Source organism: Peromyscus eremicus, chromosome 19, assembly GCF_949786415.1.
Source record: "Peromyscus eremicus chromosome 19, PerEre_H2_v1, whole genome shotgun sequence".
Lineage (NCBI taxonomy): Eukaryota > Metazoa > Chordata > Mammalia > Rodentia > Cricetidae > Peromyscus > Peromyscus eremicus.
This window is the reverse complement of record NC_081435.1, coordinates 9159930-9184428: the sequence shown is the minus strand read 5'-3', so window position 1 is coordinate 9184428 and position 24499 is coordinate 9159930. Positions and strand designations below refer to the sequence as shown.

At 35.7% G+C, this 24499-nt stretch overlaps 1 long non-coding RNA gene across 1 annotated transcript; it reads left to right on the top strand.

Annotated features, from left to right (window-relative positions):
* Positions 1-9139: 9139 nt before the first annotated feature.
* On the top strand, positions 9140-17983 carry LOC131895978 (uncharacterized). Its single transcript, XR_009375338.1, has 4 exons — positions 9140-9207; positions 10004-10128; positions 10459-10588; positions 16994-17983. It is a non-coding gene; the product is annotated as an uncharacterized LOC131895978 (long non-coding RNA).
* Positions 17984-24499: the final 6516 nt, after the last annotated feature.

The following is a 24499-nucleotide window of genomic DNA, read 5'->3' as shown; positions in this document are numbered from 1 at the left end:
GAATTAACTTAGGAATAGTTGAGAGACATCACATGGATTATAGAAACCAAATCCAGGCCAAATGCAGTAACAGTAAGTGTTCTTAGCCAAGGAGCCATCTCTAAAGCCCCTTGTCAGAATTATCTTAGTTAAGATTAACAGCTTATACTTACACCCTAGCTATTAAAAAATATACTCATATAAATTATCAACTTCATTTGAACTTTTTTAAATAATATTCTTAATCAAAAGAAGAAAACTAAACAACAAAATATAACTTTTTTTCTTGTTAGGCTTATTTTTGAGAAAAATTTCAAAATTAAGGAAGATCACTTCATCTTAATGATTAAAAGACTTACAAAATATAGAAGATCAGCTAAATAAAATCCCAGCATGAATGGAAGTATTATGAAATCACACTCCTAACTGAGCAGTTATTGACTATATAACAGCTTCGGAAGGAAGGAGAGCCAGTTTTCATCAGGGATGTGCCATTGAGATGCTACCCATGCTGCAGTTCATGGTCCTAAACTCATGTTCAAACAAACACTAAGTGGACACTCTGGACACGGAGAAAGAGGGGAGAGAGAGAGAAAGAGAGAGAGAGAGACAGAGACAGAGAGAGACAGAGACAGAGACAGAGACAGAGATACAGAGACAGACAGAAAGACAGAGAGACAGAGAGACAGAGACAGGGGGAGAAAGAGGAGAGAACGGGGAACAGAGACACAGGGACCCACAAAGAGAAACAGAGAGACAGAGACATGAAGTTGGGAGGAAAAGTGGTGGGGTACAGGAAAAATTGGAGGGAACAGAATGGTGATTGATAAAATGAAACTACATTATTCAAATGTATGAATATTCAAACAGAAAAATTAAAACTATAAATAGAATAGGTCTTCAGGTTTTAGTCAGAAGATAGTGTGGAAGAATTCGAAGAGCAAAACTTCAGTTAAAACATGTATATAGTTTTCCTGTAAGTGTTGCCTGGGAACAAATGAGATCTTCGGTACTTAAAACTGTACCTGCCACTTACTTGATCAAAAAGTACTGTGTGGTATCTGTGTGAATATATTCTAAGTCTAAATGCTGTTCAGCTTGTGTTTTGCCCCTTTCTATCAAAAGGTTGGGCAGTGCCCACATAGAGGCATTTGTATCCTTTGATCTTTGAAAATTCTGTGGTCAACCACAGAGATAATGCACCATGGGCAAGAAACACTTTATTGTTACACAAAAGTAATTTTGATATGATTAACCATATATTAATGTTATATACTACACTGTTAAGGAATCTTTATACCAATTTCCTATTCACACATATGGGATGTATGTTAGGTGGGGCTCTTGTGCCTGGAGAGATCATCATCCTACAGATTGGTTATCTTTAGTCACAGCAATATTTACTTGGATGTCACCAGAAAAGGGTGGTAAAGTAGCAACATGCATAGTTTTGTGGTCATGTCATGGGTGGGATGGAATCACCAACATTCTTTAAAATTACATTTAAATGGATATATAAACTCTTCATTATAGACCAAGAAATGTATGCAATGCAGTGGAAACAATACTAAACATACCATAATCCACACACCACATACACACATGCAAGTATTAAGACAGAATTTGAATACAGGAGTATTATATGTGAGATAGTCTAAGAAAAAATATTCTTATTCTTAAAAGTAGAAAATAAATCTCTTTATAATTCTAGTTTTATGTACTAAATGTCACGGTGACATAATTTTAAGATTCATGAAAAGAATTTAATCTGGGGAGATTACACCGATAATGAAATCCCTTTTCTTATATTTTTGTGAAGTAAATGTCATTGAAAATAAGTTCAACATAACCTTTGCTTGAAGTTGCAGTGATGACAGTACATTAAAATTCCCACAAACTCGTCGGTGGCAGAGGAACTTGTGTGGGTGTGCAGTCACTGACCAGTCCTCAGGAACCTCCACACTCTTGGATGGGATTTGTGTGTCATTTTCCATGCAGCTGGTTGCTCATCCTTTTGTTTCAATGAGTTCTACTTCCACTGTTTAGTGCAACCATTGGAAAGCATCACAGATAAAGCACTTAGACTCAGTGAGGAAGTGTCTTCTCTGCAATTGTCATAAAGCCAATGAGCACAACCTTTAGCATCTCATTAACTCTCTGGCATTCCAGGCAGTCATTTCATCTGAGAATTTTGGGCAAGTCCAGGCCAAAATAAAAAAGAAAACAAATCAAAATAAACAACTAATGTTTTATATCTGTTCACTTAATAACAGAATGAAAGAAAGTAGAAACAAAAAGTGTGAAATTCTCCCAAAGTTTATCAGAATGCAAAAGCAACAGCTTTAATTTTCTTTCCTGCTTATGGGGAATGTATTAGGTGATTGGTCATTAGAACCTGGCTGTTTTCTTTTATAGTGAGTTATAGCCAGCATCATTATCTCTTGCATTCATCACCATAAACATGAAAATCTCCAATGGAAAGTATCTCCTTAAGTCAGTTTGGAAACCCTGCTTTTTGCTGTTCACAAAGACTTCATTATATAAATTCCTGTCCAGCATCTTGGAGTGTATACAAATACTAAACATGAAATATTAATATGATGAGATATAAGTACACAGGATGATCCAAGATGTTTTAAATTGGAACTCATATTTTCATGTGGAAAACACTACAATTTTGAAGGTGAATTTTGGAGTTTCAACCAGCATACAACGGCTGTACATTTTTGAACTAAAAATGTGATGAGACTCTCTCTCTCTCTCTCTCTCTCTCTCTCTCTCTCTCTCTCTCTCTCGTAAGGTAAGGTCTCAATTCTTTTTGTTCTTAACATTTTCTTCTAGACATGTTGATACTTACACTAAAATGGTTGCTAATGGTATTTGCTTATACTGTTCTGATGCAGAACACAAGTATTTATTTCATATATAGTTCTTTTTTTTTTTGAGGAAGTGTTTTTCTCTGTAGCCTGAGCTAAACTAAAACTCCTTGTGTTGTTGGCCAGGCTGACCTGAAAGACATACTGCCCTACTATCTTAAGCTCCAGAGAGATATGACCTATGTACATAGATCATCTGTAACGCAAACCAACTAAAGCTCTGTCTAGCCCCCCCGTGCCATCTTTATTCTCGATGATCACAGTGTTACTTCTCTTCTATGACAACAATTTTTCTAGAGCAGTCTAAGACACACCCTATCCAGAAGTAAAGTGAAATCATAAAAATAGTTGAGGGGAAAAAATAACATATGCTAGCCGGGCGGTGGTGGCGCACGCCTTTAATCCCAGCACTCGGGAGGCAGAGCCAGGCGGATCTCTGTGAGTTCAAGGCCAGCCTGGGCTACCAAGTAAGTTCCAGGAAAGGCGCAAAGCTACACAGAGAAACCCTGTCTCGAAAAACCAAAAAAAAAAAAAAAAAAAAATAACATATGCTCTAAGACTAAAACCTATTTTCCGGAGCAGGGGAGGGAGCTTCAGAAGAAAAGATTTTTCTTATCAGGAGGAACTAATTATAGACAGTTCACTATAGAATAAACCTAACTGATATTTAATACACATGGGAGGAAAATCAGTTGATCCAGTTTGCCTAGAGTATTTGAGGTAATACACACGGTAAACCTCAATTGACAGGAACTGTGTGGGAAAGTACCTTAAATATTATTTAATAATTTGGACTTAATCCCACTGCAAATTGGGAGATTGTAGAAGAGTTTTATTCAAAGTATGGAAAATATAGCTTGTTTTTTTCTTTTACAATAAAGAGTGATATCATGATAGGGTGAAAAAAACATTACAAATTAAACATAGAAATAACTGAGGAAAGAAGTGAATACAATAGAAGACTAAAATTTGGAAGAGGAGATAAATATTCAAGGATTTTAAATATGATATGGAAGGACAACAACATTAGAATTAGACAACATGCAGTCCCATAAGGAAAACTTAACAAGAGATTCTCCCCAAAGTGGAACTTGAAGCTTCCGATGATGAAGGAAGCCTTTGACAGATGATGGACCACATGTGTGTCAGAACCAAAATGTGTGTTAGCTCTGGTGGACAAGCGTGTATCCTCATTCTAAGAGTATTTGTCCATCATAAATATTTTTTTTCACATAATGGTTCACAAAATTTCACATAAAATATTATTTTCACATATGTAGATCTAATTGCAAGATTTCAGCATTTGGTTAAATCAAGATATATGAGAAAATTGCAATCATTCAGATTGTGAGCTTTCTGACAATGAATCAGACTTTGTAGTAACACTTATGGCTAACCTACATTTAGTGTGTACACACACTATTATGGAGGGCTTTTTTTCTTTTCACATTCCCATGTCCTTTTCTAAAAGAGCAAGTCAGTATAGGTCTCCTGATAACCTGGTGCATTTGGAGTTGTTGAGTATGATTAGGATAGGAAACAATACATAAACAAAATTCATCCTTGTTTGACACTTGCGGTCAATTTTTTATATGAAGTAAATCTAAATTTTGTTGTTCCAAAGAAGTGCCAATACTTACACTGATGCTTTCATTTTTCACTTAATTATTGAATAAATATGTTTAAATGATCAAATCATAGTCACTGTGAAAATACAAATGTTTTACCTAGAGAATTCCCCTCAGCAATAAAGAAAGTTAACTAATAGTCTATTATATAATGTATGAATGAATCCACTTCCTTTTAAAATGCAACTTAAACTCTAGGGTATACTTTATATAACTAAGTGGGAAAGAATTGAAATGAATGTTGAAACTTAAAACATAATGGCATGTTTTGGGTTTTGTTTTTTGTTTTTTGTTTTTTGTTTTTTTGTTTGGTTTTGGTTTTTCAAGACAGAGTTTCTCTGTGTAGCTTTGTGCCTTTCCTGGATCTTGTTCTGTAGACCAGGCTGGCCTTGAACTCACAGAGATCTGCCTGCCTCTGCCTCCCGAGTGCTGGGATTAAAGGTGTGGGCCACCACCGCCCGGCATAATGGCATGGTTTTATCAGTGTGGGGAGCATAGATATAAAACTCCTTTGGCATTACCTATAATAATCATTTACTTTTTTGTAATGCTATCTATACTCAGAGACATTAATTTAAAAAGTTACCGTTTTTAAGCAGGGTGGTGGTGGAGCATGACTTTAATCATAGCACTTGGGAGGCAGAACCAGGTAGATCTCTATGAGATCGAGGCTAGCCTGGTCTACATAGTGAGATCCAGGACAGGCACAAAAAAAAAAAAAGCCTTTTACTTATAAGCCTTAACCAAATTATTTTTCTTATAAAAGAAATATTACAATCAATCATTATATTTGTATGAAAACAACGTTTTTAGTGTATAATCATCTTTAGTGATAGGAAGTCTTTCTCTTCAAGGAGGTAAGACTACTGCCAGAATCATTTGGAATACTCAAAGCCTGCCCACTCAGCAAATAAACCTCAGTCTTGTTCCATCTCTATGATAACTACTGCATTATTCCTGTTTTGGAGTTAAAACTCTCTTCAAAACTTCCCACTCTGGATGAGTGAGCTTTCTCCCACCTGCCAGCCTAACACTTGGAAAGTATCATCCAGGAGGATTATCATGAGTTTGGAGCCAGTTGATACATATATTGAGTTCCAGCTATCCTAAACTACCCAGTAAAATCTTATTTTAAAAATTAAAAACAATACCAAGCTGTTTTTATTACTGTAGCTCTATAGTTGGCTGTTTGGAACCTGGGGCCTATGCAGGGTCGCTTGGCTTGGCCTGGGAGGAGGGGACTGGACCTGCCTGGACTGAGTCCACCAGGTTGATCTCAGTCCGCGGTGGAGGCTTTACCCTGGAGGAGGTGGGAATGGGGGGTGGGCTGGGGGGGGGGAAGGTGAGGAAGGCAGGAGTGGGGAGAACAAGGGAATCCGTGGTTGATTTGTAGAACTGAATTGTATTGCAAAATAAAAAAAATTAAAAACAAACAAACAAAAGTATGCACAGTAAGCAAAGCCTGTTCTTTCTGTCCTTATATGTCCCAGAGCCTCCAGGACTGCTCTACAGTGAACCTACACAGAAGTCACCAATGGAAAAGATGTTGTGGGATAAAGATTTTAGCTGTTGTATGTTTTCAAATGACATGGACATGGAAAAAGATCTGCACTAGACAACATTTGGTTCCCAGTATTAGCCTGCTAGTATTTGGAGGGTGAGCTACCAAAGCCCATGCTGTAACAATCCCAAATGCTGTTTCACACATTAAACCTACTGCTTAATATTGCCTGTTCCTCAGGCAATATATTTTACACATTATTAAGGACATCATTTCTTAGCAGTCATTTTCTCACCAAAGACTTTAAAAAACAAAACCATAAAATAAACCTTTCATAACAAATCTAACACAATGAAAGTGTCCAAAAGATGTGTGTTTTCCCAGAGAAGAGTGGACTGTTTTGACAAATAAGGTGAAACAATTAGGAAAAACTCATGTCTAATACAATAAATGTCTGAAGTATAAAACTACAAAACCCTGTTCAATTACTTTGAGTTATATATAGTAGTTGTAGTCAAACACTAATTAAGTATATCTACATTGGCTTTACTGAGACATCAGAAATGTTTATAATGTGGAAAAAGTTTCATGAAAACGTTGATAAATACTGTCTTTGATTTTGTAGTTTTCTTTTATGCTATGTACAACACATTTGAAAGCTGGTTCTGGGAATGTACCCAAACACAATGGTTCCTGTCTTGTTAAATTAAAGTAAAAACAAAGACAGATGGAAGTGTAAGCAAAGAAGGCAGAGGAAGTACAGATATTATTTCCCGTGCGGTGACCTCCTTTAAGAGACGATGCAGTAGAATCTTATATGTGGAACCAATATTGATATTAGGACTCTATTCCCAAGCATGTACAGTTTTGAACAGTGATTTCCTGAACATGATCATTTTAGAGTAATAATTTGAGAAGAAAAAGCAGTACACACATTTTTTTCTTACTTGCTTTATATGGCAGAGCACATGTTTACAAGGCTACAGTTTTGGACAGGAATGCCTCTGGGTATGTTCAGATTGTATCATAGAAATTTAGCTCAAAACTAGGGAGAAGGCACTTTGAAGGTGTACTATATAGAAGTCTGCCCCTACATGTGCCTGCCTTGCTTAGTAGCTAATAGCAAGACAGTCTGTGAATCTAGCTAGTCAGAATGGATAACCATGAAGCCCAATGTATGTGATTTAGGACACTAAGCTCTGTAAGGGGACATTTTCATTTTAAGTGACTTGGGGACTATAAGCAAAGACATATTAAGGAAAGATGTATTCATTCCTGTGATTTTAACTATGACTAACAAAATGTGTTAAGCTTGATTACCAATGCAAGTATTACCTCATATGGCAGTATGTTCAAAGTAAGACATATGTCAGCCATGGTAAATTTGCCATTTGTTTATCAGATTCTATTGGCCCCACCTGTTTGTAATGGCTGTCTTGCCTCTGTTTTATTATTTTCAGGTTTGTAAGATGGCTATTAGACGAAGTATGACCCTTACCACTCTTTTCACATCTACTATGAAACAAAGGTTTCTTTTCTAGCCTTAAGAAAGATGCTCATTATTCATGTATGACAAGCCATATATGGTACATGCTTACCCATAAGTAGTGACATTAATCTTGGGGATATCCTCTGTTAGGTCCTGATTCAACCTATAACACCCTGTACATCAATTACAGACAAGTATATTTACTCAGACTAATCAGAACCCTATGAAATCTATGTTCTTTTAAAAGGAAATAACAAGTATCATACAAGTGATTTCAGAATTAATCTTATTTCTTTACATCAAACAAAACCTCCTTAAAATGGTGCAGGTGAAAATAAACAGATTTTATGGAACTTTCAAGGAGTTATACTCTGTTAGTAATTACCTTTGTTGCTCATTCAATACATATGAGAGGATGCATAGAGACTGACAATATGAAGATTACTAGAACGGTATAGCCTTCAACACACACAGTCAAGTAAGGGGGCCAAAAATGTGAACCACACAGTTACATACAGATTGACACCTTTGATTCAAGTTGTTTTGTTTTGTTTGGGTAAACTCATTGCAAAGACTTCAGTCTGCATGTTTGTCTTCACCATTTTTCACTTGATCCTGATTATAGAACATTCATTGAATACTCAATTTCATAAAAGTCATCACCTTAATCTATCTTCTAGTAGCATGGCCTGAGGTAGACTAAAGAAGCTGGATTGAGAACACTGCCAAGAAAGAATGGATGAAAGACTCTCCTTATGTTTGAAGTAGGGTTTTTTTTGTTTTGTTTTTAGGTATTCAACCATCTGGTTGATCAGGATTGCAACAGCAACAATAAAGCTTGTATGCTAGTAGAAAATTAGAAGAGCAAAAGCCACATTCGCTCAGCTAAGATTGGTGTTAGTTTACTTAGCTTACATTCTCCATGCTCAAGAGTTAGCTGGGCGGTGGTGGCGCACACCTTTAATCCCAGCACTCGGGAGGCAGAGCCAGGTGGATCTCTGTGAGTTCGAGACCAGCCTGGGCTACCAAGTGAGTTCCAGGAAAGGCGCAAAGCTACACAGAGAAACCCTGTCTCGAAAAACCAAAAAAAAAAAAAAAAAAAAGAGTTATGCTTATTAACCAGAAGCCATAGTGACATTTCACTAATTAAACCCTTTCCTTCAGCTATCTTAGGTTCTGTTCCTGTAACTTACTATGGATTGCTTTCCAAACAGCACACAGTTACAGTCACACATGTGACAGGGCATTCATACAGATGTTGTGATAGTGGAATGACCTTTTATAGAGCACAGGTCATGGGGGGAGTCTGTGTCTTCCTATACCTAACAGGTATTCCTATTCCAGGAGATTTCAGTTATGGTTGAATTCAAAAGATCATGCTTGGGAAAATGACTATGAACACTTCATCTCTGTGTACCAGATACCCTTAATAAGTCCAAAGGGGAAAAAAAAAAGAATTTCTAAATGCATATGGTTCTTATATGTGGGATAAAATGTGAACCTATATTTAAAAAGGAAGCGTTTTTCCTAAGTTCCTGTCACTTTAAGGCTCTGTGAGATGTTCTGTATGCTATGAATGTGTTGTTCTGATTGGTTGGTAAATAAAAAGCTGATTGGCCAGTAGCCAGGCAGGAAGTATAGGCAGGATAAACAGACAATGAGAATTCTGGGAAGAGAAAGGCTGAGTCAGGCAGACAGCCCACCGTCTAGGGAGCAGCATGTAATGGCACACAGGTAAAGCCATGGAACATGTGGCAGCATATAGATAACAGAAATGGGCTGAGTTTAAATGTAAGAGCTAGTCAGTGGTAGGCCTGAGCTAATGGCTGAGCAGTTTTAATTAATATAAGCCTCTGTGTGTTTACTTGAGTCTGAGCAGCTGTGGACTGGGTGGGACACAGAAAAACTTCAGCTACAAACACTTGGAGGACTTGAGTGGAAGAGATTTGTCCCGACCGTGGGAAGGCTAGAACATAGGAAATCTTCTGGCTACATTATGAAATGATTGTTAAAGTAGCTAGAGAAGTAAAATAAATAATTCCTTGTATCTACCCACAAGGTGATATATTATTTCCTGGGCCCACATACCTGGGGGCATATCAAGAGAGCCTGTTATGATATGTCAGTGTGCATAATTCATAATTCCCAACTCCACCATGGACAATAAGAGACTTTGGAGAAAAGATGTCCCCTCAGTATGTGCTCCTGAGAGAACCGAATGATCTGAGTTTCTGGATAAAACAGTGGCATTATGTAAATGAATCTTTTATTTGACTATGAACATCTAGTGAGCATCTTTAAGTAATTCACCACATCCCAAAATATGTGTTCTTCAATTTGTAAACACAGTTTCTTTTTACAGATGTCCTGTCATAGCTCTGATTCAATTACCACTTAAGACACATGATTGACATTGAAAATTGGATCTGAAACTCTAACCCATATAACTATTTATATTTTGAAGATAATTAACCCATACAGCTAATTTTTATTTAAGTGTATTTTACTTTAAAAAAAATGGTCTCTCTAGGAATGAAACAGCACTCTGAAATGATCAGTCTGCTAAAGCTGGTAGAGCAATATGGAGAACAAACCCCAATGTGGTAATATCCAATGGTGCTGAATAAACTAAGAAAATTCATCTTCTGCCTGCAGGTCAGTATTTTAATCCTTCTCCTGAAGGAATGGGAGAGAATATATTTGCCAGTAAACAGTTGTGATTTTGTTAATATCTGAACCCATTCATTTAAAGTTTTCATTTCAAGGAGACCTAACAAATTACAAATTTCAAGAGTTAAAATTGGAATTATTATATACATTTGTCATATGAATATATATTTCTACATGTACATTAAAATGATTTAATGTTGTAATAACAACACTATGGTGCTCATAACTTTTTATTAGTGACTTGAAAAATATGTGTATAGTGTCATATTTACCCATGTTTAGAACACTGTATTTCTCTATCTTTCATGTTCTCAGAAGAGAAAGCCAATCTACTGTGACCTTTTCAGTATTCTGTAATTTGATTCCTTTCCATGACACCTCTCCAAATTTACCATGCCTGAACCTGTGATTGGAACAGCCAGTCAAGATAGAGAACACTGAAAAGGTCAGTACCATCCTGTGCAAATTTCCAAGAAAAGTGGTATTTCCATGTGGGTATATGCTTTTCATGACAAAGTGGCATAAGAAAAATGTGGGCAAGAATATATTCATCTTATATGAGCAAAAGAAAGGAAAGTGTTATAGTGATTAGCAATATATATGTATATATGTATGTATTACTTTGAACGTTAGAGAAACATTGCTTATGAAACAGTTCAACAATAGCTACAGAACTCGAGAAGAGGACAGGATCAGACAATTGTCTCAATTTCTTTTGAAATTTTCTCAAAGTTGGTCCCTTGTGACATACTTTCTCTCGAAATACCTCACCACATGATATTCCTCAAACAGGCACCAACTGTGGGCTAGGTATGCAAATGCCCAAGGCCTATGGGAAACTTCCACAACTACCATACAGCGCTTATCTGCAGTCTTATGGCAAAATAATATGCCTTTCTCTGATCTTTTGGAACCATCAGGAACCTAAAATAATATCTCATACACAAAAAGAAATTGTTGGTCAACAGCAGTGCATGAAATTTATTTTTATATTTTGGTCTGTTCTTTGATGAAAACCTTCTCTGTGAACATTTTTTGTTTCAGGTGTTCATAGCACTAATAGCATAGTAGACCCTGTGTTGGTGAAGAGTCACCAGAAAGAGACAAGACAAAAACTAACATGTTCTTGATTTATTTCTAAATTTCTAATGTTTCTCCTTGGGAGGGAAAGCAGGATGAGAAGCAGGGTCACCACAGGACCCACAGACTATTCTCTTGCTTCTGTCTTTATGGCGTTGGAATTAGAGAGTGACCATGTATGTCCCACATGTAAGTGAACCATTAGCTGTGACCACCTCTGATCAGAATACAGGTTGGCAGAGAGCAGTCTAAGGGAAGTCTCCAGCCAAAACTGCTTGTCTACAAGGCTATACTGTTCTAGGGGCTCAAGACTTCATACTAAGGAATCATTTCAGAAAATAAAAACAAGCAGATAATCAAACACACATTACTGAGCATTCTCCATGTACAGTAAAAATATTTCTATCCTGTGAAATTGTGTAACCATTCTATCGCATTGCCAGAGTTCCATTTAAGTACAGATAGTATGAATTTCCAGGTTAAAACCATAATTATAATATTAAAAAGCACATTTACTATTATTATTATTTATAAAGTAAAGAAATAAAAAATGTGGAAGCATCTATTTATGATGAGAAATAAAATTTACATTGAGATGTAAAATACAAAGGAATAATTTCAAATATATTGGAAAAAACCTCCCTCAGTAAATGAGGATAGTTAAGTTGTGCATGGATTAAAGAATATTCATCAGTTCACGTTATCTCAAGTTTGAGGTCTCCTCTTAAACCAATTTCAAAATCTATATGAAAATGGAAGATCAGGAAAGAAAAAGCCCTTGAGACAGAACTAAATAAAGTCTTACATATGAATCCAGAGTGATGTAGGGTAAGTCACCAATGAAACAAAGCATTCTGTCTAGAGATATCTTCATGGGGGATATAATGTTAAAATGCATTTGGATCAGAACACTAAATGAAAAAAAAAGAAAAGAAACTTTTAAAAAATATTGGATATAATTATCATTAAAAAGTGGGATAATTTCATTCACATCATAAGAAAGCATCAAATACAGAGTAGGTAAAATAATACCCAAAGTTAAAACTTTGAGTAAAAAATATTGATGAATGTCTCTCTAAAAGTACAAATGAGATCTTTATTACATAGAATATATAACATAAAAGTTACTAAAAATTAGCTACTTTAAATAAAACAAAGTTATTGACTGGAGAGAGAAATATAATTGAAATGAAAAATGAATTGGATGATTTTCCATAACAGGCTCTATCTGTTACCAAGAGAAGTATTCTTGAAGAGAAGTAAGGGTGACACTTACCTGAAGCTATGAGGACAGATGCTTAGAATGTAGTTAGGGATTATGTTGCTTTAGTGATGTGGTGGATCCCAGTCCCAATGGATATTTATACAAAACACTTCTGTATCAAAGGCTCAGAGAATGTTTAGGAAGAAGAGGTAGGAAGCATATAAGTGCCAGAGGATCAGGGACTTTGCTTGTTGAATGTGTCTCTTAGTACTATCAGAAGCTACAATCATAAGATTTTGCCTACATGACTGCCTAAATATACGGTAAACAGGAATCATAATGAAATGCGAAAGTGGAGAGGAAAAGCACAAGAGGCCTCAACCCTATACAAAGAATTTCAGGCAACCAAAGAATGATAAAGTAGTCTTCCCAAGAGAATAACACACTAATTACTTATCTAAATCCAAATAATTAGTCATGAAACATGCTTATAAGTACCATTATACAAACTAAGCAGGTTATATTTAGAAACACACACATACATGCACACACACATATGTATACATACATACATATGTGTGTATGTAACACCAATTAATGAAAATAGTGGCCATGAATATGAAAAAGAGCAAGGGAAGGTATATGGAAGAATTTGTAGGTGGAAAAGACAAGCATAAATGCTCTATTACAGTCTCAAAGATAAAAGAAATGTGGGTAAAATGATAATAATGAATTGGAAGAATTTTTAAATAGATGAAATACCTTATAAAGACGATTATAGTCTTTATAGTGTGTGCTTATAGTTTCATGGTTCTTTTCTTTCCCCCTTGTATGTGATGAAAGGAATGGTGCCTATGGTGGGGGTGGTGGGCTACTTGAATATTGCTGAGTAGGACCTAGTGGGAAACCCTTTTGTCACTACTAAAGTGATCTCTAGGTATCCTTTAATTTTTTTCCACATATTAGAGGAAAGTTACAGAATGAACCAGCATCTCCCTTCCAAAACTCCCTTATGCCATAATCTGATTCCTTGCCATAATGCACATACTGATATATGTATGCCATCTTCCCTCAGCCACAGATCCCTCATCAGCACTGAGGCAATTCAGAAATGTGCTCTGAGCCTTCAAAGTGTGCAATAATTTAAATTATCTTTATAAATACCTTCTACCACTGGTATAGTCAAGAATGTGAAGAACAATTGACAAATCCAATATCCAAACTTATGAGAGAGAGAGAGAGAGAGAGAGAGAGAGAGAGAGAGAGAGAGAGAAAGGACATATAGAATAGTGCATCATATTTTCAAGGAAATTAAAAAGCAGATTGTGAGGCCTGAAGATACAGTTCAATTGTTAAGACTGCTTCTTGCTCTTCTAGAGGTAGTGTTTGGTTCCAGCACCCATGCCATATGGCTCACAAACACCTACCTGTAAACTCCTGGAGATCCAACACCCTCCTTTGGCCTTTATAGGTGCCCATAAGCACAATCAATCAATAAATAATACAAAAATATTTTAATGAAGTGTTTTAGATTATATTACCATAGGTTATAACACCATAAAGGGGGAAGTAAACGACAAGAAAAGTGCATCTTCTTACATTAAAATCAACCATAACTAAACAATGATAAAGTGAAACAAAGCGTTTACTGATTTGCGATTGAGTTTCACTCAACTTCACTCATGAAATAAACAACAACGCATCAGTAAAATCAAGTACAATATCTTGTTACATTCAACAATTTATACATATTCAAAACACACAACAAAAATAGCAAGAAATTTCATACTGTTAAAACACCTTATCGTTTTAAAATATTTAGAAAGAAATTAGAATTCCTTTTTGTTTGCAGTGCTAAGAATGGAGTCCATTTTGTGGAGAAGGCCTAAAATCCAATAAGGAAAATGGTTGGCTGACCTCATGAATATTTCACTAGTGAGCTCATCTTACTTCTAGCCAAAGTGTGTGGTGTCTTTAGCCATAGGATGTTACCATCATGTAGTAATGGCCAATCAGAATAATTACAATAGTTTTCTTAGGGGGGGAATCTGGGATGAGCATTGTGATTTTCACTTAATAACTCATGTTTTCTTGGAGCCATATTGTTGGCAATGTATAATACTCCTGTTCACACTCTTTCTTCTCTTTAAATTGTGCTTGAATTAACTTACAAACAAGTGAGATTTCCTAAGCCCTCTTCATATATCTTTAATATTGGTTAAACCATTCAGTTACCACATTCCCGTGTCCCCTTTCTTCCACTATCCCAATTCCTCTTCTCAGGTGCCACATTGTCACTTCTATATGGTACAGTGAGTAGAAACCAGTACCTTCGTTTCAATGCTGCAGCAATGGAAACATGTTTGATTCTATGCTTTATGGTAATGGTATTTCATTTGCTCTCTAGCTTGAGGTTTCAAAACTCTGAACTAGCAATACTTCACTAGTGCTGTGTCTTTGAGTTTCTTAGGATGGGTTACTAGCTCGTCTGGCCATGTCTATAGGCTTCAGAGTGATCTGCATAAAAGTCCTCAAACTGAGAATGGAATTCAACAAAACAATGCCCTTAAGGTTATCATCTCTTGTGTCACACAGTCACTTCGATAAATTTCAGTGAATAGAAGTCAGCACCTCAACACAACCTGTGATTAAAGGACTGGAATCAGGTCTCACATTTTGAACAGGAAAAATAGAGAATACATAGATGTATTATAGTCTTACCACAGCAGCAAGCTATTAAGCTCAATTGAGGAGTTTAATCTATGGACTTAAAGCATTTTAAGGTCAATGGTCAATCTCAATCATATCTTATAGTAAGGAGTATTTCTCAGCATGATCTCTTGGATGGGTCAAACTTGAAATATAAAGGTCAAAGCACACAGCTTTTATATAACTATTACATACTCCCCATCTCCTGAACAGGAAAAATCATCATGAAGATAATAAAAATACTATCATCTATTAGACTTGTTAGGATAAAGCTTCATGTTAAATTAGATGCATAGAATGTTAGATTGTCTACATGAATAACTAGCTTTTTTATTAGACAAGTATATTCTTAAATTTTATAAAATAAGATAGATATGTCATAACAATAACTGCTGAAAAAATGTGTGCTTATGGGATCATTTGGGGTACACCATTTGTACTCAGTTTTCATGAACTCTTTAGGTTGTACAAGGAAAGAAATGAATGTAGCTATTCTATTAAGGGTTGCATTTTAACACCTACAGCTGTAGGATTTTCTATATTTTGTGCACAGAATAAAATTTATTTATGAGTAAGGATGACATGGTGTTCATCTTTTATTCCTAGATATTCCATTTCTAACAAAATATCAAGTTAAATTGTCTGACAATCTAGTGTAGCATCACTTGCATACACCCCAGGAAAAGCTTTACCTAGCTGAGAGTTGGCAGGCTTACCTTTAAGTAACATCAAACCATTTTCCCAAGGTTGAAATGAGTGCCTTTCGAGACTTGTCATGTAATTTGTAGTTGGTTACTTGAAATGGCCTCCAATGCTTTTTTTATTTGGTATTAATAATAAACCCATTTAAGGTTATTCTGTGAACAATTTCAATTTGATGTTTGGTACTCTTTGAGAGTTATAAAAGATCAAATGTTGCTAGAGTGTGGGGAAATTCACAACCAACAATTTTTACAGTTATTTAACCACAATGCCAAGTTTCTTGAAAATAAAAACTTTGGTGATATTGTGTTCCCCAAAATATGGTATACCCTAATAAACTTATCTGGAATCAGATAACAAAACAGCCAGTAGATACAGAGGCCAGAAAATGGTGGCACACACACCTTTAATCCTATTACTTGGGAGGCAGAGATCCATGGATCTCTGTGAGTTTAAAGCCACACTGGAAACAGCCAGGCATGGTGACTCACACCTTTAATCCCAGGAAATGATGGCAGAAAGCAGAAAGGTATATAAGGCATGAGAACCAGGAACGAGAGCTGGTTAAGCTTTTAGGCTTTGAGCAGCACAGTTCATCTGAGAGGCATCCAGTCTGAGGAAACAGGATCAGCTGAGGAATTGGCAAGGTGAGGTGGCTGTGGCTTGTTCTGCTTTTCTGATCTTCCAGCATTCACCCCAATACCTGGCTCCAGGTTTGATCTTATTAATAAGAAATTTTTAAGATTCCTGCTACAAGCCGGGCGGTGGTGCCTCACGCCTTTAATCCCAGCACTGGGGAGGCAGAGCCAGGTGGATCTCTGTGAGTTCGAGGCCACCCTGGACTACCAAGTGAGTTCCAGGAAAGGCGCAAAGCTACACAGAGAAACCCTGTCTCGAAAAACAAACAAACAAACAAAAAAAAAAACAAAAAAAAATTCCTGCTACAAAAAAACTACAATATTTCAATAAGAAAATTCAGCATTGTAAATTTTAAAGAATCACAAATCAGTCTACTGCCTTTTACATTTGCTTTAATGTTTTATAGTGGCCTTTAAATATTTCTGTTCATAAGAGTAAACTTGTAATCACAAGATGATAAGAAACATGCTTAACCCGGGAATGGTTGCACTCATCTTTCATTCTGACATTTGAAAGGCAAAGGAAGATGAATCTGTATGAGTTGGATACCACCCTGGGCAAGGAAGAAAGAAAGGAAGGAAGGAAGGAAGGAAGGAAGGAAGGAAGGAAGGAAGGAAGAAAAGAAGGAAGGAAAGAAAGAAGACTCCAAATACCCTATTAATTGAAACAAATACTATTTAATTTGTCTGTTGATCAACAATTATCATGCTTTAGAAATATGCAGCAGTGACAACATCTATCTGCATGTCATAGTAATTTGTTAACTGACCAAAATACTAAGGAAGTAAATTTCACTTGTTGGCCACAAGCTTAATAGAGAACCGTTACTCCATAGTTGAGTCTAATGCTCTAAAGTTGTAACACTGAACAGTCAGGTCTTTTTAATTTGAATATTTTGGATCTAAATTTGTCCCACTGGTGCATTGTTGTTTCAATCTAATGTATTTAGATGATATGATTTGTTTTCTTTTTTCTCTGTTTTATAAAGGAGTGAACAACAGTGTAATTTACATAAAATATTACAAACAGATCAGTTATGGTGCTTTCTCTTTTAACAGAGAATATTATAATTTTACTGGGATTAACAAGGTTATAGTGATAAAAAAAATCTGAAAATATCGTTCTTATATCTATTGTCTATCTGTTCATCTCCTTAATCTTTTCATATTTGTAAACAAATGACTTCTTATATACACACTTATACATAAATATGCTTTGCATATTCATTTAATAAAATAAAGTCAATAATATCTTCATGGACATCATATCCTCAAACCTGCCTAGCAATAAGATAAGAGTACTCCCCAAACAACACAGTCCTCAAACACCTGCAGTCTGTTGCTCCTGAGTTGTGATCAGTATCCCTTTCACTTGGGTGTGCTCCATAAAACAGCAACAACAACCAATTAACCCAGTGCAGCTTTGAATTTCCATAGGAGCAATCACAGCTGGCCAAAACATTTTACCCAGTATTGTTTTTATGTTTCTCTTATGTTTCGTTTGACCTCTAATATCTTCAGTACTATTGTGTGTTACAAAAATTTTCTGTGTATAATATTCTAGGCTTTTAGTTTTTACAGCCTAAAATGAGGTATTTTTTTGTTTTATGAAAATCTATCAAATAAAACCAATTGTAAAAATGTCAATGAGTCCCAAACTTCCTAACATTACTTCAAATATCCTAGAATCTTATGTTCAAATGTGGATGATTTTGTATAATTTTGTCAGAACACTAGCAGTGTATGTTACAATGTGTGTCATAATATCTACACACTTGAATTTTTTTCCCCCCAGAGGCGCAAAGATTGTTATTTTAAAACTCTCTTGGGAGAGCCTTGGAACATGGCTCAGTAGATAAATTGCTTGTTGTACATAGAGTAAATTATCAAATATTAAAAAAAAACTCTTGAACATCATATTAATATTATTATGCTTTAAATCAGTTCCCTTTAGTACTCACCATTATGTATGGTAAGGTTTTAATTCTTTTAGTCACAGTTAAGCTCTAAACTTGCAGTTCATCAAATGAAAAGGAAACATGATTGTTCAACAGGACACAAGGGAAGTCAGCCACACATTTTAAGAACAAAATACCTGGTTTGCAGTTATATAGCTATAAATGATGACACAGTCTTGCAAATTCTTCTCATTATTCTGTAGTAAAGTAAAAACAAGTACATTGTCTTCTAGAATTTATTATCTTTACACAACTAGATGTGAATAAGATGGTGTTAAAATGAAATAATTTGTTATTAGTAATATTTAGCTTTGTTAAAGCCAAAGCAAATGGCTTATATAAACTGGTTAATGCTTGATACCCACCTCCTTTCTTTGATGATTTCTTATTGCTTGACACACCCCTGCTCCCAGAAACTTGACAAAAGAAACTTAAGGATGAAAGAGTTTACTTTGTTTTATAGACCTAGGGAATAAAGACCATCATGACAGGAAAGGAATGACAGCAGACAGTTGAGAAGACATTGAAATTATGTTGGTCAGATTTGGTCAAGTTGACACAAATCTAGAAATTCATGGGAAGTGGGAACTCCATTAAAGAATTGCCTTTAACAGATTGACCTATGGACATATCCGTGGGACATTTTATTGATTGATGATCAGTGTTGGTGGGTCCATTGTGGTGATATTTTGTTTGTATTCTAACAAATAAAGCTTCCCTGAAGATCAGAGGGCAGAGCCAGCCCCTAGTTAACCATAGAGGCCAGGCAGTGGTGGCACACACCTTTAATCCCAGCACTTGGGAGGAGGAAGCAAGAAGATCAGGAGTTCAAGGTCATCCTGGGCTACATGAGCTGGATCTAGTCTAAAAGAGAAACAGATTCAGGCTGTAGAGCCTCATGCCTTTAATCCCAGTACTAGGGAGGTGAAGATAGGAAGTGTTATGCCTGGGCAGAGAAAGGAATATAAGGTGAGAGGAGACAGGACCCTTTCAGGCTAAGGATTCCATAGAGATAAGAAGTCTCTCTAGAAGCTGGTGTTCTGCTTCTCTGATATTTCTGCTTATACTTTGATATCTGACTCTGGGTTTTTATTATTAAGACCAATTTGGTTGCATGCTACAGTCCATCCCACTGTAGGCAGTGCCTCCATTGAGCTGACAACTTTGGCTGGTGTAAGAAATCATGCTGAAAAGCCATTAGAAGCAAGTTAGTTAACATCATTCCTCAATGGTGTTTGCTTTAGTTCCTGCCTAAAGGTTCCTACCTTGGCCTTCCTCAGCAACAGACTCTAACATGTAAGATGTAATAAGCCTTTTGCTTCCAAAAGTGGTTTTTAGTCAGTATTTTATCATTATAACAGAAACCTAACTAACTCAGAGATTGGAACCACACAAAGGGGTTTTGCTGAAATGAACCTGACAAGGTTATTTTTTGGAGGAAGAATATGTGGAAGGACTGTTGACTTTGGGCTTAAAAAGCCCAAATTCGGTGCACAGAGTTTAATGAGATGTTCTGGGATATTGTGAATGGCAACAGGCAACGGAATCCTGGCTCACGTAGTTACAGAGGGAAGCAAAAATTCTGTCACAACCAGTTGCGTGATATTTTGAATAGAGAGGATATAGGAGGAAATCCCTTGCTTCACTGGGAGAATTTGCTAGTTAACTGGGATTGAGAGTTCAGGTGTGATTGATAAGACACTAACATCATTGAGTCATATTGGTTGGTGAAGTACTTCCTCAGGGTAAGCTCACAGAGGCTGTGGTTCATGGGAACCAGGCTACAATTCAAATAGCAGCAGAGCTTGGTAAGATGGAAGAATCTTCCATCTGGTACTGGTTTTGTTTCTGCTGCAAGATTAAAGAGGTAATGAAAAGAAGCTGAGGCTTGGTTGTGTGAGAGGTTCGTAGAGAATATTGGTGAAGATGCTTCCAGTTACCCTCCCTCAAACCCCTTGCCTGTGACCCCCACTTTCAAGTGGATAGCCTCTTTTATATTTGTCACAAAGCGTGTGTGTGTTTAATGCATATATTATGTGATGTATGCATAATATGTAAGATGTGTGATAATATGTGTGAATGTCTCTGTATATGCAAAAAATACATATGACCTGCTGAGTTGTTTTTTTGTTTTTGATATGTACATTGTTTCAAGGCTCACAACTCTGAATTGGATGAACAATAGGGAGTTTATCCCTGGGAAAGGCTTACGTTCCTTGTCCCAGCAGTGAATAGTTCCCTATAGTTCTTAGGCTGATGATGAGGCCTCACAAAGTGTCCCCCCTTCCAGGTTAATACATCCATTGATATTGCTATTGTTCTGGTTCTTATTATGTGCCATTTCTAGAAGTGAGTGCTTCACATCATATTACCTGGTATCCAGCTCCTATATTCTTTCTACCTTCTCTTATGTGATGTTCTCTGAACTATAGATGCAGAAGTTGTGATATAGATGGATCTATTTGCTGAGCTCCTCACAATCTGTTGTTCTTAGAACTTTTTCATGTGTGGTTTTCTGTGATGACCTCCATTTGATGTACAGAGATTTTCCTTTGATGAGGGGTGGTAGCTGCACTTATATCTGAAGATTTAAGAACTGCAGATGGTGAAATACATTTGTCTTTCTGGATCTGGGTTACTTTACTCAATATAATCTTTTCTGGGTTCACACATTTACCTGCAAATTTCATTTTTTTCTTTATACTTGAATAATATTGCATTGTATATTTGTACCACATTTTCAGTATCTGTTCATCTGTTAAAAGACATTTAGGTTGTTTCCATATAAATGGGACAGCTATGAGCCTTAGTGAGCAAGGATGTGTGATCTATGATGTGGAGTTCTTTAGGAATACGTCCAGGAGTGATATATATGGCTTGTATGGTAGAATATTTTAGTTGGTTCAGGCTTCTTCGTAGTGATTGCCAGGGTCTCTATACCACTTTGCATCCCTGCCTATCATCAGTGTGGGTACCTCTTTCTGCACAGCCTTCCCAGCATGTGCTGTCAGTTGTTTCTGATCTTGGCCATTTTGACTGGGGTGAGATGAAATCTCAGCCTCATTTATAGCTGCATCCCCATAATTGTTAAGTATAATGCATACTTTTTAAACTATTTTTTAGCTATTTTTATTTCTTCTATTTAGTATATTCTGTTTAGATCCCTAGCCCATTTATTAATTGGGGGATCTGCTGAGGGATGTCTTTCTGTATGCTGTGAATATGTGTTGCTCTGATTGGTTGATAAATAAAGCTGCATTGGCCTATGGCAGGGCAGGATGGAGCCAGTTGGGAAAATCCAAAAGAGATAGTAGGAGAAGAAAGGAGAGGAAGGAGTTGCTGTGAGCCACTGACAGGAGAAGCTAGATGTGATAATACCAGTAATCCAAGGCCATGTAGTGACTTATAGATTAATAGATATGCATTAATTTAAGATGTAAGAGCTAGCTAGCAAGAAGCCTGACCCATAGTCCATACAGTTTGCAAATAATATAAGCCTCTGTGTGTTTACTTGGGATCAAGTGGCTGTAGAATGCAGGAGGGAGAGATTCATCTGACCACAGGGCTAGGCAGGACCAGAGAAAACATCCAACTACAGGGATCTATTTCCTGGACTCTTTGTTTTTAGAGATCTTTGTATATTCTGGTTATTAATCCTCTGTGAGATATATAGTTGGCAAAGATTCTTTCCTATTCTGTGGGTTTCTTATTCACTGAATTGATTATTTCCTTAGCTGCAGAACCAATTTAGTTTTATGTTGTCACAATGTTGATTATTGGCCTTTATATTTGGCAAAGAGAGTCCTCTTCCACAAGTCTTTTCTTTTATCAGCATCTTCAGTAAATTGTCCAGGTAAAAAAAAACAACTTAAAAAACAACAGCTTTTTAATATACCAACAATAAATACACTCTAAATGAGATTATGGACACATTCCCATTTAGAATAGTATTAAAGACAATAAAATATATTTGAATATACCTAACCATGGGATGTAAATCCTCTATATTTGGAACTTCAAATCTCTGGAAAAAAATATTTAAAAAAAAGAGTAAGAACATTTTGTGTTCATAGATGGATAGAATTAATATTATGCAAGTGACCATTGTATAAGAAGCCATTTACTAATTCAATATAAAGTCCCAATCAACATACCCATTTCATTCTTTAAAGAAATAGAAAAAAATTCCTAAAATCCATACACAACTAGAAAAGACACTAGATAGCCAAAGCAATCTTGAGCAAAAAGAATGCAGAAAGAATTGCAAATCATAGGTGATGTTTTCTTCTAATCTCTAGAAATCTCTACCAGCTTCTCCATCTGTTATAGAGTTAACTGATGTGAGCAGAGCAATGCTTCGTTTTACTGTTTCAATGCTGCAGCAATGGAAACATGTTTGATTCTATGCTTTATGGTAATGGGATTTCATTTGCTCTCTAGCTTGAGGTTTCAAAACTCTGAATTAGCAATACTTCACTAGTTGATGACACCAGCTACATTTATTGCACTATTCAGAATAAAATATTACTGCTGGGGCAGGTTTATTAATACAGAGCACATTACCTAAAGCTCAGGTAATTTGGGCTGTTCTTTGTCATTTTTACAGTCTACTGTTGCTGCCACTGAAATAACACATTAAATGTGTGTGTTCTTAAGCACCTGGAATACTTGAAATCCAAGGGAGTGATAGCCAAATAATTGACATGGATAATAAATTATAAACAATCACAGTTACGTGAAAGATGTCATAGGCACATTAACAGGAGGTCAAGGCAGGAATAGGGATGTCTTCTTGGATGATAAATTCAGTGTAGAATTAAAACTTCATTTCCAATGTTAAGCTATGGATTGATAGTACTTGCAGCCTAGCTTTATAATTCTAAGTTAGCATTACTGTGCTTTAATTATGTATCAAAGAAAAGTTTGAGCAGCTAAAGAAAACCTAAATAGTAGCCTGCTAAAAACATAGTTTTATTTCAATCTGTGCAATTTATATTCTGACTGAAAATCAAGACAACACAGGAAGATCTCTAAGACATTAAATTTGATGCATGTGTAACACAAGTATTTCTTAACACAAGGAAAACTTTGCATTCTTAATAATCAGTTCTGAAATTGACATAAAGCAAATAATTCAGGAAGTATATTCATAATTTAGGCACCAGAATTCTCTTTGTGAAAAACACAGATCATGGTGAAGATTGCCTGGAAAAATAAAACTACAGTAAGATAATTCCCAACATTCTGGTCAGTGGGGTACCTAATACAACACTCAAACTCTGCAGTATTTTTCCAGGTTTATTGTGTATCTTTGGATTTGTTTTTCTATTCTATCTTTTTCCTAATATGAAAATCTGCCCATGATTATATTTTGTTTCTTCTTTCACAATAAATGTACTTCATAAAAACACAAATTTCATAAAACTTCTTTGAATTTTGTTATATGATATTTTATTATTATTTCCTAGTATTTTATAATCAATATTAAGGTTTTATACATTAATTAAAAATAGACTATTTAACTTCTAAGCATATGTACAGTTTATAATGATGTTTTTCTTTTATTTTATCTTAATTAGTAAACAACATAATCCTCAATGATTATGACTTTATCACAATTGGTTAAATACTATTATGACCTAAATGTGGGCCTTCTCTAGAAAATGCTTTTGTGTGTATCTAAAAGAGACATAAATTTTAATTTTAATTTTTGTGATTTTTATTTCATTTATATGTATGCCTTACTTTTGTTGAAGATTAAAATCTTCTTATACTTGTGTATTGGACATTATTTTATTGGAATTATGCATATTCAAAGTTGTTTTTATGTTCTTAGTGGACGTTTTTTTATTGTTACACTCTGATAGTTTTATGATCACTATAGCTTTATACTTTAAAGTCTATTTAGAAAAATGTTAGTATAATTATGCTACCAATGTGTTGGTAATTATATATTCACTATTTCTCTTTTAGCACATTTTATTTTCAGCCTTCCCATATCCTTATATCTAGCCATGTTTCTTGTATGAAACATACAGGACTTTATTTCAATCCATGCTAGCAGT